The 17,306-nt window shown below is 53.2% G+C and overlaps 1 protein-coding gene across 1 annotated transcript in view; it reads right to left on the bottom strand.

Moving 5' to 3' along the window:
* Positions 1-17,306, bottom strand: part of CASZ1 (castor zinc finger 1) — a 149,794-nt gene that overhangs the window by 110,369 nt on the left and 22,119 nt on the right. Inside the window, exon 2 of the mRNA XM_087446832.1 lies at positions 6,865-7,020. The gene's annotated coding sequence lies outside the window, so the exon portion shown is untranslated. The remainder of the gene's footprint in view (positions 1-6,864; positions 7,021-17,306) is intronic.

The raw sequence follows: 17,306 nt of genomic DNA, 5'->3' as shown, positions 1-17,306 counted from the left end.
GAGAAAATGCAGGACAACTGGGAAACTTTGAATTTCAGGTAAACAGCAAATACTTTTTTAGTGTAAGTGTATCCCAAATACTGCATGGAACAAACTTATAAAAGTATTTGTTGTTCGTCTGAAATTCAGATTTCACTGGACCTCCTATATTTTTATTCGCTAAATCTGGCAACCTCATCCCGGCTCCTCAGCAGGTAACACCTGGCCGGTGGGGACGGTTTCTGGTGGGTGAGCAGGACTGTGAGGGGCTGTGAGGGAGAGCGGAGATCCCTGCCCATCTCAGGACAGCAGTGTCCCTTCAAGAGGCTCTTTTCATAACTGTCCCCTGGCCTGCCCTCTCCCCTCACTGGTCACTACAGCACTGCTCAATGCCATCTCTCACCTGTGGGGGTCTCCTCTCCCTGCACCCCCCAAAGTCACCTCCATGTCCCCAAGGAGTACAGGGCTCATTTGCCGGGGCTTGGTGGAGCTCAGCTCAGCGGCTAATCCCCTGGGTGGCTCCTGTCAGATTATTAATTAGCTAAAGCGGATCGGTCCTGGAACAACATGCGCTTGGACTTCAGATAAAGCAGGGCAGGGAAGCCACATGGGGGGCTGCTTAAAGTGACCAGATCCTGTTTCTGAACTGCTCCCTGAGGCGGGACTGGGGGGGCCGGCAGAGGCTGGGGCAGGGCGATTTCCAACAGACCCCTCAGCACTGCTCTTGCCTGCTCGAGAGAGCACATCGGAGGGGAGGTGGGTACAGAAGCACCTAGCTTCGACCACAAATGGGATCCGTGAGAGGAGGGGACGGCAACAGTTGGGTCTTGCTTTTTAATAAAGAGCTTGTGCCTAATCAGATCATGTCACTCAGAACTCTTCAAAAAGCCTCTTATTTTACTCGGGGTAAAAGCCTGAGTTCTCACAATGGCTACATGACCTGCAGGACCCCTGGGGCCCCCCACCCCAGCCCCCTTGACCTCACATAGCATCTCCCCCACTCGCTCCACTCCAGCCATACATGCCTCCTTGCTGTCCTCCAACAAGCCTGAAGGGCTCTTGCCTCTGGGAGCTCACACGTGCTGCTCCCCATCACGGAAATGCTCTTCTCCCAGGTATCAATTAGTGTGGCTCGCTCCCTCACCTCCTTCTGTCCTTACCCAAATGTCACCATCTCAGTGATGCCTTCCCCCACGCCGCACCTAAAATTACAAACCATCCACCCACCTCTCCTGCCACATTCTATTCTCCAGACCTGCTTTAGTTTTTTCCTGGACACGGGTCTCCATCTAACTTACACTTTATTTCTTCACGTCATTTATCATTTGCCTCCCTCCACTAAAACTCAAATTCCACAAGGACAGAAATTCTGGCCTTGTTTGTTCACTGCTGAGTTCCAGGTCCAGTTTGCAGTGTCTCTCAGTAATGCTCGATGAATGAATGAAAATGAAGAATGAATGACCAGAGGTTCGAGGTCAGTACCTGGACCACCACTCTTCTGGCTCTGAGCCCCATGTGGCTGGGCCCTGGCACACCCTGGTGGGCTCCCCAGGCACCTGTCTTCTCCCTCCAACCCTATTTGATCCCACCCTTCCCCAGCTCTGCCCCTACACTGGGTGTTACTCATCCCCTATCCTGGCATTTCCCTAAGATGTATTGCCAGGTTCTGGGCTCCCTGATGGATGTCTTGGGGGACCTATCTCCGTGCCACCCAGACCCTCCACTACCAGCTGGGACTGCTGCTCTCTCTGCCCAGGAAGCAGCATGGGGCGGGACGACGGTGAGGAGAGGGAATGCCGGGACTCCCAGCTGCTGCCCGGGCCCAGCTCAGCTGCTGGCAAACTCCTGGGCTTGGATTGTTTTGACTTGAGTCGGTGAAGCTGAAATATTGAGTCACAACGGCCCTAAACTTCATTACCAGCTCTTAACACAGATTACTGAGGGAAAAAAGTTGCTTTTAATTGCTTTTCCCAATTAGCATTTCTGGAGGAGAAACTAGTGATTAATTACACGTTCTCTCCTCTCACACGCCCTGGCCACAGGGGTCCCAACCCAAGGCTACCATAAGAAGGCTCAGGGTCAGGACAGGCTCCTGCTCCCGAGGGGCCAAGAAATCGAACTAGAGAGAAAACTCCATGGTGAGCGAAGGTGAAGAACACGCCCAGAGCTGATTTAACAGAGAACAAGCAGCTAAGGGTGTGCGGCGGCCCCGGGGGCGGCCACTCAAGGGTCCTGGTGAAGGTGGGGCTGCAAGGGTCCCCCCACTGGCTGCCTCATGCCTCAGTGTGATGCCCCCTGGCTGAAAAACTTTCACCTGGACCAGATTTATACCTAGGTAGATTCTAGAATAAAAGAGATTGGAGGAAGCTGGAAGAACACAGAACAGAAGTAGCCGAAGATCTGCAAGAGAAGACAACGCATTCACAGCCTCGTGTGTAAAACCTGATGTTGCTTCTCCAACGCCAGCACGTTCTCCCTGTGGAGGCTCCAAGGTCACGGGGACGGAGGCAGGGCAGAAGTGCTTCTCCCCTCGCCCACGAGATGTTAACCCTCCCAAAGCCATGGGCTGTTGTCCCCTTTGGAGCAACCATGTCACCAAATGAGGAGAGGCCCCTGGGTAACTCCAGGCAGTGCAGGCGCTGCCAGCCCTTCCCAATCCCTCTCCCCTTGAGTCTGTACCTGGTAGAACCCAGGGGCTTCCCGACTCTGCTAAGAAGGCAGGAGGATGAGGGAGAACCGAGGAAGGAGGCCCAGGGCAGGGGGTGTCAGCAACATTAGGCAGAATTCTCACACAGGTTAGAAACCAGAAGGATCAGCAACTCCAAACCATCTCCCTGTCACGTCTCTGCCCAGCCCAAAGGGGCTGCGACCCTGGAGTCCACTCATCCTCTTGAGCACGGTGTCACCCAGGGATGGCAGAGGAGTGGGGGTGGCCAGCACCTCCGTTCCTGATCCCACCCCTCCGTACCCCCACCCCAGCTGTGTGCTCTGGAGAGGCCAGCCCCACATCAGATCAAAGCCCTGGAGGACGGAGTTAGAACTGTCCAGTCCAGTTACGAGCGAAGGCCATGGATCTAGTGCAGGCCACGGAAGCAGAACGCAGAAGAGCCTCCCACGCATGCAGAGACACACACGCCTGCCCACCCAGACATCCCCACCCCCAGGGCTCAGCCCAGGGTTTGATGCCAGCGGACACACCCAGGAGGACTGGCTGACACCCCCTCGGAGCCAGGCAGAGGCACCAGCTGCACGTTTGGGACATCCCTACCACCCCCTGCAAGATGTCGCCAGCCTGCCCTTCTGCTCCCTCCTGTCACTCCTCCTGGAGGTCAGGCCTCCAGAGCTTCCCTGGAGGGCTAAGTTGGCCCATATGGCTGAGAATATGTTGCCAGCACGGGCAAGTACTCACTGGGGCCCCGCAGCCGGCTGTGACAGCTTCATGCTCGCTCCGGCCAGGCCTCTGGCTTGCTATTTGGGTTGCGCAGTGCCTGCCAGGGGGCTCGGGGATCCTTTCGCTGTTACAGCTCAGGGATTGCTTCGCTGCCCCGTCCTGGCCCAAGCAGATGATACCAGGACCCAGGAGAGTGGAGCCTCGTGTCAGAGGCTCTGGAAAAAGTGACAGAGGCCCAGGTCAAATCTGACAGGGTACCTGTGGCAATTCACACTGTGAATTGTGGAAAGACTTTCCATGTGGAAAGACTACTAGGATCTCTGCCTACGAGCTGCCCCATGGAAGTGAGGAGGTCTCAGACAAACCCATTTTTCAGCCCTCAAAACTAATCAGCTGGGGTTTTGTGTGCCGGGACACGTGGGGGAAGGCACACAGAGGCTCAGTCCCTGAGAACAAACTTCATATTTAAAGCCACAGTGAGAGGAACTATATGAGTTTCTAGGCCCAACCTCAGACGCAGCACAGAACCCGTGGGGCAAAGGCACAAAACAGGCTTCAGTGCAGTCTTAGGGCCAAGAGGATAGTGAGCTCAGAAGTCCCTGCTGGAAACAATGCCGGAGATGAGCAGGCCTCCGGCCTTCCCTCCATGTAGTGCTGACCAAGAGGCACCTAACCCACTCGAACAAGCTTCTTAGTGACCAGGATGGTGCTCCTCCACTAATCCACAGACATTAGCCTCTAAAAGCCATGGGTCGTTCCTGGCACTGTCGGGGGGGGGGGGCCACGAGAGACAGGAGAAGATGCGGGGCCACATATCAGGGGTCTTTGCCCCTTCAATCCATCAGCAAGCCCTGTTCACTCGCCCTCTGAACACACGGACCCTACTGCCTTCTCTCCACTTCCACCTCCCATCTCAGCCACAGCCTCTCACTCCAGCCGCTGCGGCAGCCTCCCCTCTGGCCTCCTGGTTTCTCCCCTTGCCACCCTCCAATCCATTCTCCCCGTGGCAACCCCAGCTGTCTTTTTAAAACAAAAATCAGATCACTTTACCTTCCTGCTTAAAACTTTCCAGTGGCTTCCTGTCACCTAAAAAATAAAATCCCAACTTCCCCTACATACTCTGGCCCCCACCCCATCCACCTCCCAACCACTGGGACCTTCATTTTGTTCACCAAATGTACTGAGCTCACCTCACCTCAGCACCTCTAGACTAACTGTTCTCTTTTTCTGGAATATTCTTCTGCCTGCTCTTTGGATGGCTGTCCACTTCCTATCTTTCAATCTCAGCTAACTGTCACCTCCTCAAAAAGGCCTCCTCCGACTGTCCAGTCACTTCCCACCACCTCACCCTACGTCCACTCTGCACTAATGGTTTCCTGGTTCCTTTCTGTGGGTTTGTTTATTGTCTGCTTGCCCAACAGAACTTTGTGAGAGCCGAGGCTGTCTTATCCACTCTGGGATTGGCAGACACCAGGCCCTCCGTAACTGCTGAATAAATATAACCAGATCTTTTGCAGTGTAGCCAGAAATGGGGAGAATCTGAGCCAGACAGGATCGGGCCTGTGAACCAGGCCCAACCAAGGACTTGTTCCCTCGCCCAACTCTGGTGTGATGAGGCAGGACACCTCTGAGACCACCCATCATCCCTGTCACAGAAGACCCCAGCCTGCAGCCAAACCCAGTACCTGGAAAGGGCTAGGTGAGTAAGGAGGAGCTCAGCCACGACATTCCCACTCAGAGCCCTCAGAGTTTCCAAACTTCATTATCAAGCCCAAGACGGCCGATGCCAGGATGCAGGTGCCCCACAGGACCTATGGAGCCCATTCCCTTTGCTGGGTGCAAATCCCAGCTGGCATGGCCCCTGGGAGTCAACAGTAAGTGGAAACTTCGGAAAGAGAAAAACTAATGAGTATGTTTTGCTGAGGGAACAAAGAAAACAAAAAGCCTGCCACTGAGAACAGAAGAGGCAAACGTTCCCCCTCAAAGGGGGCTCTGCAGACACTTTTGCAACCTGCTCACGCACAGGGTGTAGGTGGGGCCAGGGAGACCACCAGAGGCTCGAAGACGCGTGGGCCTGCCTGCCCAGGACCCACGATCATCGAGGAAGCAGAGCAGGGCAAGAAGAGCCCAGGGGGATGTAGACACTCACCCAGCAAGACGGCTGCATAACCAACAGTCTACACAGCCCCACTGCCATCAGGGGACAACAGCAACACATCTTAAGTGTGGACAGACCAATTCCTGGAGTGTGATCCATTCTGGACACCAGGAAGAGGAGTCTCAGCCACATGGTTGCTCTGCCACAGCAACCAAAGGCCACATTTACATCTGATTTGCAAATCCCTGGGCTGGATTCAGGGCTTCTGCTAGTCCCCGAGGTGGCACGGCCCGAAATGAAGCAAGTCTGCACCTTTGGGAACCTCTCAAACCCCAATGGGCACCAAAGCACCTATCTCTGCAAGTGCTTCCTCCCTGCAAGTTCAAAGTCCAGAGCTGCAGAGCCTGGCCACGGAGGGAGGGGCAGGACACGCCTACCCATGGTGCCCACGGGGAGGGAGAGTGCAGGTGAGTGAGCCCGGGCTGCTGACTCTCATCTGGCATACACGGGAGGACTGGCCCCCCGCCCTGCCCTGCTCTCCCAGCCATTCTCTAGGCCCTCAGCCTCAGCCTCTGCCCCAAGACCTTACCCATCAACTTTGTGAACACCCAACCCCTCTGGGCTGATTCCCTTGGGATCTTAAGAGAACAGTGAACAATGACCAATATGTGGTAAGTTACTTGCTGTGTGTCAACTTCCCACCCCAAGAACTGCCTTGTTTAACACCTGCAGGTAAATAACTGACAGTACCAGCCCCATAGACTACCCATCCCAGGCACAAGTGACCTGCCTTAGGCAAGGGGCGATTTCTGAGCCTGGATCAAAAGACACTCTGCAGCTTCTCCTCTCAGGAGGGTCCTGCCTGGGCTGGAGGACCACCAAGAGAGCCCCAATAAGTCACACATGAGCTCAGAGCAGAGCAGCAGCCTCTGGACACGCAGACAGGCTCGACCTACCGTTCCCAGAGATGCCGTTCAGAAATGACCGATGCTTAGCTCCAGGAGTGCTGTCTGCTAGGACTCAGGCCTCACCTAGAATACCTGCATGCTGCTGGCACCATTCAATGTCATACAACAGTAATGCTGGGAGGATTCTTAAAGGTCAGTTTTGCAATCTCTTTATTTTACAGGTGGGGAAACAGAGATCCAGAGGGGAGAAAGTGAGTCAACGGCAAAGCCATGGCCAGTCTATAGGTGTCCTGTTCTGAGGCCAGGGCTCTTTTCTCCACCCCACATTTTCTCACTTTCACCTAGGGTGTCTGAGCTACCACCATCCAGGTCAGAACCCACTGTGAAAGGCCTACGCAGTCCTTCCCCTAAGGAGGAACCCCCAAACTGGCCAACCACAGCCCCTACCCACATTTCCTGGTGACATCTTGGGAATCGGGAGCAGCTACCTTTGCATCCCAAGAGGCCAGGGTCCGAAGTTCATTCCAACGCACACCACTGGAGCTGCAGAACCTCCTTCTATGGGAGGGGTTGATGGCCTTGACGGCTGCAAGGGCAGGTGGGATGGAGAGGGTCTTTGCCTTCAGTCAGCAAGGTCTGCTTGCCTACCAAAATGAGAAATAAAAACAGATTCTTAGGCTACAACTGAGACCCACAGAGCTACTCCAGAGAGAAGGACCTTGGAGGGCATGGTTCCAACACCTTGCACAGTAACCAGCCAGCAAGGTAAGAGATTCTTGGACCTTGCCTACCAATCCACAGATGGCAGTGCTGTGGCGTGTGCCATGCCTGACCCTACAACCAATGCACCCTTTGCACAATTATTAGCCAATTGCTATGCAGTTGTCGTACCTAATAAAAGAATCAAACAGGTAGAAACAATAACAGGCCAATCAGGTGCCACCCCAGGTAACAACAGAGTGATCACACCCAAGGCTCAGCACTTGGGGTGAAAGGTCAGTCTGACCAGGGATCAAGCTGACACTGGAAACCAGATCAGACCCACGCAACTGAACCAACCCTTGGGCTCCCCAACCTCCTGCTCCCTCCAGACTTTCCCTCACCTGCTCCCAGCTGCTCCCATGACCCCTCAGCGGCCTTATGGGAGTCTCTAAAAACAGAATCAACAGGTGTCTCAGCAGCTACCCAGGACAGTGAGTTTGGTTTCTTCTCTTTTCCTTTCCCCCTCTCCACGCTGGTCCTGTGCCATCTCATCCCATAAAAAAGAAAAGAGGAGGCACGCACACACCCCACAAGGGGGCTGCTGAGATTCATCTGTGATAGGTGTTGGGCCAAAAAAATGTGGCCAAAGAAAGTTGGTGCCCTGCTACCAGCAACCTTTGTGTCAATTTAAGCAAATATTGTGGTGTTTCCATGGTGATTCCTGTTTTGAATATCCACTACACTCACTTTTTAAAGGGCTTTTCCTGTTTGCATTTCAACTTCAAACCTGTAAATATTTTCAGCCTTTTTAGAAAATTTTAGCCTATGTGCGTGCAAACACCAACACACCACCCAATCTCCGCGCACAAGCTCCCAGGCCTGGAGGTCCAGCCTCCTGCAGGTGAGAGTGGGGCGCAGGGCACCCAGACGGGGTTCTCTGTCTTCACCCACACTCAGCCTGCACATGGGGCTACCATCAGGGAGGGTGGTGGCTGAAATTCTGGTCCTTTCCTTCCCCCTGGCTGGGAGATTGCAGCACCCACAGAGCCTGTGTGTTCCCGAAGCGTGAGTGGGCTCAGCCTTGACTCCACAGTGTGGCATGGTGTGGGCAGCTGCCCGGCAGGTTCTCCAACTTGGCCCAGCCCTCGGGTCCCCTGGGCCTCCCAGGGGTGCACAAACCCCTCCTCTCCTGCCTCCCAAGGTTGGGCCATGAGTGGAGGGAGAGTTGGTGCTGTCAACGTGAGGGCTTCCAGCATTAGCTCCACCCACCTCTGCTCTGGGACAATGCCACCGAGGCCAGCTCCCGGGGGTAAGCCATCAGGGAGAGCCAGTGACAGTGGTCCAGGGCTTGGATCAGCCCAGCTCCCACCCCACCCTTCAGCACCATACAGGGTTAACAGCGGGTTTCCTGGTTTCCATGGATTCCCGCCAGGCCCCTAATGTGAGTTTCGTGTGATTTGGGGGAAGTGGATTTCCTTTGTTTTCCAGTTTGGGAATATTTTTTTCTTTAAAAAAGAGGAAAAAACACTTTAATGGGAACTTCAGGGCCACTGGGAGACTCACTCCTCTGGGCTCTGACACTCCCTGCCTTTTGGTCCAGAGTTCCCTGAAGTCCCGGGCAGCCCACCCGCCAACTAAATAAACATCTCTGAGCTAGAGGAGGAAGGGGTACCTCGGACCACCTACAGCTCCCCACTCCCAGAGCACTGTTCTGCTGGGTGTTCTACTCCAATGTCCCTTCAGAACGACCCCTGCCCCACCTGTAAGCCAGCATCTGACACAGGTGGCTGACACTTCCCCTTCCAGACATGCGCGTTTCCCCAGAGAAAAGGTCAAGAGAAATACTCCCACCTCCCTACTCCTGGCAAGGAGCTAGAAAGACTGGCTTCTGACCACACACGAACAGTGAGCGTGGATGATACCAGGGTCTTACGTCCTGGTGCAGAAGAGGGTTCCAGATACGGGTGTTGGAGGCCCTGGTGGGGCCCTTGTCTGGCCTCCTGCAGCTGAGGGAGGGGCCTGCCCAGCACAGAGGGAGCTTCTCAGCGTTGGCAGCAAGAGCAACTGAATAAAGGGTGTAGCCAGGACTCCTTCTCCCCCTCCTCCTCCTCCTCAGTCTTCCCCATTCCTGCCATCCTCCAGGGTGTGGCCTTGCTCCGGGACTATCCCCAACCAAGTGGCCTGACCCATTTACCAAACCAGGGCACATGCCCTGGGGCCTGCCAGGACGGAGCCCTCCCACAGCACAGGCCCTGGGGCAATGGCCACAGCAGGAATCCCGGTCAGTAGGTGCAGAGCCCAGAGGACAGAGGTCTCTGGCCAGCAGCTCCGGGGTGAAGGGGTGAGAAGCCATGTGCAGTTACAGGAAGAACACTGGGCCACCAATCAGAAGACGTGGGTCTGAGTCCCAGATTTGCAACTAACTCACCGTGGGCCCCGGGACAAGCTGTCTGATCTCCCTAGGGCCCACTGTCCTCACCGGTCAAGTGGAAACCTCCTTCCCTCCTACCCAGCAGATGTGGCGGAGGATCAACAAGAGATGTGAAAGGTGTTAACAGTCCTCCAGAAATGCTCTCATCTACCACCACCCTCTTCTTTCAAGTCTCTTCAAGGTAACCTTCCAGAATCTACCCCAAGCAGGCCCATATGCCCTCTACTCTGCTCCTCGTGCAGCTGTCATTGTGGCATTTAAATCCATACTGGACTAAAGTCATTTGCTCACAAGTCTGTCTCCACCACTAGATTTTTAACTCCTCAAGGGCAGAGACCAGGTCTTAATTATCTTTGCATCCCCAGCATTTAGCACAACAGCTGGCCCACAGTGGTCATCGTAAGTATGTGTGGAACTGAACTGGTCCCTGATTTCATGTCAGAATCCGATGGGCCTGGTGCAGCTTCAGCCCTCTCCTCCGACAGAACACTCCATTAGCTATTTTCACACTCCGTTCTGTTTAGTTCTCCTAAGCCCCAGTGTGCATCTTGGTCTCTCCCCACTCCTCCATTAGCACCATGAATAAACAACTTTCAGGTTCAAGAGGACCACTTGGTTACTTAATCCTCCTCCAACCGATTCCAATACGAATTGACTGAGCATCTACTATGTGCCAGGGAGCATGCTGGGAGTAGAGGGCACACCGCCTGAGTGGTTTTCACCCTCCGCCAATAGACCTACGTGAGAACTAATGATATTAACTAGATGCCTTCTATCCGCCAAGCACCATGCTGAGTGCAGTATACTCGTGATCTCGCTGAATCTTCACAACACGAAGTAGGAAGGATTATGATCCCTGTGGATAGATTAGGGAGGGCAGGCACACAGATATGAAGTGACTCCCCACCCCTGATCTCAGCACCACCCCACACCTAATGCTATTTCCCCTCCTGAATCTCAGTTCTCCTGCCCCCCAACCAGGTCTCTATCAAATCCCCCAGAGCCACCAGAAAGCACCCAGAGATCTCAACCAGGGAGAAGGCAAAGGCTGTGCTCAGATGCTTCCTTCTGGCTGGGCTGCACGTGGGAGAAGGCCAGGCCTGTGGTGGTGCACCTGGCGAGCAGGAGGAACCCCTGAACCTACCTGGTTAATGGGGTCCCAGCTGTGGGCATGGCCTCCTAGAGGGGGAAGGGACTGAGCTGACCATCGCTGCCTGTCATCCGAAGGGATGGGGACAGGAGAGGGCCACTCTAAGTCAGGAGGTCCTGTGGGGAGGGGACAACTTCCATGTCTTCTCTCCAGACAAGGGACAAACTAGGGGGCTTTACCCTGGGGTGGGGTGGGCGACACAGAGATTTCTGCTGCCTTCCCTACATCAGGACTTCCTACTGCAGTAAATGTCTGCCTCAGAGATGCAAGATTAAGAAGCAGGCCACAGGAACCCCTAATTCTCACCTGGGTGAATGTGTTGGGGGGGACACCCATCATCTCCCCAAAGGAGAGAAGACACTGGGAGGTGGTGGGGAAAGATCTACATCTGAGAGGAGAAAGAGGAGGAAGATCAGGCCCGGGTGGGGAGAGGACAGAGCCCTAATGAGCAGATTTCATAAACCACCCGGAGTGAAAACAAAAACACAGACGTGCACATTGCCCAACTTCAGGGCTGTATGGAAAAGGAAAAAAAAAAAAAAAAACAATAAAAAAATCCACATCTTAATACAAAAATCCTACATGATGTGTTGTGGCACGAAAGTGTTTTTCACTGCATTTTTCATCTGTGATCTCACACAGCCTACGACGGGTACGCCCAATGCAATAGGTATTTGATGGTACACAAACAGAGCAAACACATACACAATTAACCAAAACAAGGGCAGCGAATATTCAAATCGGTCCAAGCTGGCATCTCGTGGCTTCAGGTGGCCTCTGGAGATGGCTCCGTTGGCTCCGAGAATGGGCTTTAGATTTCTGAAGGAGAAATACATGGGGCAAGAACAAAGCTCAAATGGAAGGAAACATGTGGAGTTCTGAATTCTCAGAACTCTGGAAGCGGAGCTCCTGGCCAGCTGGTTATGTGGCCTTTCTGCACTTAAGGTGCTGTCCTGCTGCCGACAGGGGACAGAGAGAAGACCCACAGCACAGAGGCCCCTCCTGCGTGTCACTCACCCCACAGTTACTGTCTACCCACTTTTTGTTCCACCCCTCCCCCTTTTTAATTGTTGGATGAGTTTACAGAGCTGTGTGCCAAAAACAATCAACTCTAGGGAACAGAGTTATACAAAAAAGGGCGTGTCGCCAGAGGGAGACGGATATCCATGGAAACCACCACCTTTTCACAGCAGCCTAGGTGAAGCCAGGGTGAGGGGATGGCATTGGGGTGGGGAGATATGCTCCACCCAGAACATGGCCCCAGAAAATGCTGGGGTCGCTGATGACCTGAGGGAGCCATATCGTGTGGAGGGTCAGGAAGTGCCGTCAGCCGGAGACCACCACGAGGGCAGGGCTGTTGGAATGTGCGTGAGCATACACATGCTCACACACATGCTCACACACACACACACACACATGCCACCCCACACCAGATCACTGGGACAGTATGCCATAATGGTTTAGTGTACAAGCTTTGGAGCCAGACTGCCAGGTGTGAGCTGCCATTTATAAGCTGTGTGACCCTGGGCAAATTACTTTAACCTCTCTGTGCCTCAGTTTCCCCATCAGTGAAACGGAGATGATAATAGTTCCTCCTGCATATGGTTATGAGGATGAAATGATGTGCTATGTGTAGCGTGCTGAGAAAAGTACCTGGCACGTAGTACGAACTATAACCGTTTCACAAACGAAATCAATCAAAGGCCAAATGAAAAGAAGGGGGAAAGGTTTCCAGACTCTGCCCCAGTAGAGGAGGAAAATAATAACAGCTCATGTTTATTATGCACTACGGACTGAGGACTTTAATACATTAATACATATAATCATCACAAGAACCCAAGGAGGTAGGTTATTACCTCAACTAGACAGTTGAGGAACTAAGATGCTGAGAGGGATGTGACCCACCCAAGGTCACACCTTGGGATGGCATGAACCCAGGCCTATCTGACACCTATGCACCATACTGCTTGGCAGGGAGACGCAGAGGAAAGGGGGTGGAGGAGAAGCAAGGGAGGGATGGGCTTCCAGGAGGTTCTCTTTCCAGACTGGACTCAGACTCACAGCAGTGGGACCCAGATACGTTTTTCCCAAGTTTATAAAGGAAAACGAAAATCCTCCAAGCCAGTGCCTGCGGATGAGAGGAACAAGGAGCAGAGAAAAGCTGAGGCTCCAAGAGGCCTGGGTACACACATTCCTCAGGAGTTCCCGTCTCAGTCCTGACCCCAGGAGAACAACAATGCCCTCGAGAATCAGGAGGTCCCTGAAAGAAAAAGAGCAGAGCTGGGGGCCCACCTCCCAGCAACGGAGGCCTACAGCCTGGGAAAGGTCTTATTTCTGGGTCAGAACACTGTGAACAACCAACTGTCTGCCTTTCCAGAACCTAGGCAGATCCCTGGAGGGGACAGGGCACAGGTGAGGGGGGCACAGGCCTCCCCTATTGCAAGGCCAGGCCCAGGGAGGTGCGGGAGGCCCGGGAGGCCGAGGGCTGAAGTCAGAGGCTGCCTGCTCGGAGCGGTCCGGTCCTCACCCTGCTTGGAGACGGAGGCCATGCAGGCTTGGTGGCTCAGCCCTTTCTGCCATCGACCACCAAAACTCATTCAGATATTTCCTCTCTCACTTGCTTTTTTAAAAAAATTTAATGTTCTCTATAATTCATCTGTCCCAGAAGATAATCGATAGAGCCCGTAATGAAAATCTGAGCCATATTTTATGATCCGCTGCGAGCAGAAAGGGCCACATCAGCAGGTCCAGTTTCGGCTCTCCCTATCTGTCTTGCCCACTGCCCCAGGGATTACTTCCCAGCCGGCCCTGCCCACAGCTCCCCAACCCAGAACTCTGCCCTCCGCCATGTGAGGAGGGTGTGGACTGCCCAGCTGGAGAAGAGGCTCCGTCCACGACCCTACCATCACTCCAGCAACCCACACTCACTCCACCAACCCCAGTCACAGGACGGTCACCTGCCATTGCAAGGTCTTCCTGGAGCTGCCCCGACCTAGGACCCCAGTACTCCCACCCTGGAATCTCACAACTGTCTTCAGTCAGGGCCCTTCTGGAAGCCTGAAGACCTTCACGAGGATCTGGAAACCCACACAGACTTTGGGGAGCCAGGCCAGCCCCCACCATGGCATTCTCTCCCCACCAAGAAATGCCACCTGCCCCCTGGGGGCTCCCTGGGGAGCTCCAGGGTATACCTGGGACCCTCGGCTCAGAGGAGGGTGGGTCATTATTGCTCATTTTTACTTCCTCAAGCACGTGCTTCCTCTCCCTGGTCTCCGCCCTGTGAGGTGAAGGGTGTGGATGAGCCAGCCCGAGGGGATGTACTGGGGGCTGCAGGGGTACAGCCCCCTCCTGCTCTGCCAGGGCCGACTGGGGGTGGGGGGCAAAGCAGATCCCTGCCCCTTACCCTGGCACCACCGCTGGCAGCCAATCAGCAGACAAGACCCTGCTGCTCCCAGAATCCCTTGCTGCCTGGCACCAATCAGAGAGCGCCACAATGCCAGTGCTGGGAAGGGCAACACCCAATCAGAGCCCAGAGGATGCTCCAACATCACAGGAACAAAGACTCAAACCAACAGAAAGTGTGATTCAGCCACATCATGGACTACTATGCAGCCATCAACAGACATTTACAGAAAGCAGGAAATTAAGTGAAAAAACTCAGAGATGACTCCATTGTTTAGAATGCTGTCCAGTAGAACGTGCAGTGTTGCCCAGTACAGCAGCCACTGGCCACATGTGGCTATTGAGCACTTGAAATGTGGCAGGTGTGACTGTGGAACTGAACTTTTTATTTAATTTTAATTAATTTAAGTTTAAATAGCTACATGTGCCTAGAGGCTACTGTATTGGACAGCACAGGGTTAGATAGAGAATTTCATCGATGTAAAAAAAATTCTTAATAAAAAATTTAAAAGCCTATCATCTCAAGACAGTGGAATAATCATTATTCACTACAATAACAGAAATAGTTAATGTTTAAGTGAGCTGTGTGCCAGGCTCAGTGCTCAATATTTTATATCGATCATCACACTGAGTCCTCACCACCCTCCAAGATGCATACAATCGTTATCCACACCTTATAGATGAGGAAACTGAGGTTCAGCAATGTTAAGTAACTTACCCCAAGTCATACTGCTGAGTTGCAAAGCTGGGGTTCAAACCCAGGTCTCTGTCCCCCAAACCCACACTTTTACCAACTACATACATATACATATATATACAACACTAAATATTTACATGTAACATTACACATTTTTAAACTGTTTTCTTCACACTTGTTTGTATTTTCCAATGAGCCATGAACAGGAGATAATCAGGGAGAAATGTATTTATTAAAAAGACCCTAAAAAGAGGCAAATCCTTTTTCCCCAGGAGGAGAGTGTAGAGAGAGGCTTCTGGGGCCCCTGGCCAACTGAGTCTCTAGCTTTTGGATGGAGAAAGAAGGCAGTGCGGTCCAGTTCCCTCTGTCCCTCATCCTCCTACTGCCCAGATGCCCAGCACTCAGGAGGCCTGGGGCCCACCAACGATGCTGGGCCTAGAATTCTCCAGCAGCCAGGCTGCCAGTGGGATCCAGTTTCCTCCTAGCCCCACCCCGGAGTCAGTTCCTGACAGGTTTCTCAGCAGTTTTGCAATCATCACCCAGGTCTGCATCTTAAAGAAGGCAGCAGGCCACAGGGCTGTCTGCAAAAGACAACACACACCTTTCTTAGTGTGGACCACTCTTGGGCCAGCAGCCCAAGCCTGGGACACGCTGTCTGCCCTCCGGGGGCATGGGGAGGCTTGTTTTTCCCAGGGGGGACAGTCACTGCCTTGGTCATCCCCTCTTGGGACTGCATCTAGGTTCAGAACAAGGAGGACCAAGAAAATACCTTTGAAAGGTCCGTGATGAGAGAAGAAGCCCCAGCAAGTACTGAGCCCAGCTAGAAATGGAACCAGGGAAGATTCTAAGCTTTCTCGCTTTTTTTCCATAGCGCTAACTGGGGGGTGGAAGGCAGGGAGTGATTAGCCCACTTGGTCTGGTTTCCATTTCAGCTTTTTTTTTTCCCCTGAGATGCACAGATTGTTCTGATTTCAGGGTAGGCAGGATAAATGTCCTAACTTAGAAGGGTTTCTTTATTATTATTCTTATGGATTTTTGGTTCCCTGCTGTCTGCAGTTCGCCGTCATTTCCAATCTACCTTAAGTTCCTCTTGAATTTATATATTTATTTTTTGAGTTGGTTTCGGGTGCTTCTAGTTTATCAAACAATCAGCCCCGTGAGGTACTGGGTGTTTCCAGAAATTACATCACAAAAAATCATGCAATTAAAGTGTAAGAGGAAAAAAAAACATAGCTGTTGCTTAATTTTGTATTTTAATTAGCGACTTATTGTAAACGTAGACTTTTAAAATGCAGGCACCTAAGCAAAACCAGTAAACAAGTTTTTCTAATGAATTCATTTCACCTTTTCCCTCCTCCTCCTCCTCACCAGCCCAACTGTCATCTTCCAGATCTTCTTTGCCCTCTTTTTCTCTATTCCACTTCTTAAGCCCTGCCCTACACATATTAGAAGAAAATACCCCAAAATAAAATCAGGAACCCTGGCACCCAGGACTCCTACAGAGCCCCGGATTGTACGATCACAGAAGAAGCCTTGATGGTGAGGGTCCTGGCTGAAGAGCCAGTGTGAAGTCTACTTTTGCGCCCCTTGCCCCGTTCCCAGCCCTGCTTCGCCGCTGCCAACCCTTGTCGGCTGGGTCCCAGAAAGCCCTCTGCTCCCGTTAGTGCACTGAGCTCAGGAAGGGAGAGTGGAAAGCCCAGGGCAGCACTGACTGCCAGGGCAACAGGGAGAGGGTGGAGATGCAGCACCTGGAGCCAGAGCAGGAAGGAGGTGAGGAGACCTGGAGAGAGAGGGAAGCTCTGGTGTTGTGAACCCCAAGAGACTTCTGGTTGCCTGGAGGAAGGGGGAGAAGGAGCACAGGAGAGAGAGAGAGAAAGGAGCCTGTAGCCAGGGAAAGAGAAGCTGAAACTAGCAGGGTCTGTCCAGGTCACACGGCAGCTCGGAGAAAGGACACTGCCATCAATCCCAGGCATCCCCAGAAGGGTAGATCCAGGCTGCCGCCATTGGCCAAGCTGCCTCCATTGGTGTAGTGTCCTGCTCCGCACCTCATAGAAAGGTCCTAGCTGGGGGTGGGGGGTGGGGGGGAGTTCAGGGAAGTTAGCTAATTTGCCTCTTTTAGCCTAGTTTCTGGGAGAGAAGGCTGAGGATGGGGATAGAGTTCCCTGCTCTCCGTTCAGTCCAGCCATCCCAGGAAGGGCAGACAAGCCCCGGATGTCCTACAGAAGGGAAGACCCCCAGAAGCTGCCTCTGCCCCACATCAACAGTGCACACCACCAGGCGCCTCCACGTCCCTGTTCACTGGGGAGCACCTGGGCCATCCTGTCACTCCAGAGGCTAGGCCAGCTTAAGGAAGGCAGATGTCCACCCCAAGAACCAGACAGGAGCACACCTCTTCCCTCGCACTGTCATCTCCAGAACCAACGCAGAGCCTCTGCGGAGGAACAGGTTTGCTTTACGGACTCTCTCCTGGGACAATCCAGGGTATTCAGCATGATGAGCAAAACCCCACAGTGGCCATTTTTACTTTGAGTGAGAAGAATCGGAACAC

Source organism: Ceratotherium simum, chromosome 22 (genome assembly GCF_057802395.1).
Source record: "Ceratotherium simum simum isolate JZ-2026a chromosome 22, ASM5780239v1, whole genome shotgun sequence".
Lineage (NCBI taxonomy): Eukaryota > Metazoa > Chordata > Mammalia > Perissodactyla > Rhinocerotidae > Ceratotherium > Ceratotherium simum.
Note: the sequence above shows the minus strand (reverse complement) of the source record. Positions and strands in the feature narration are given on the sequence as shown.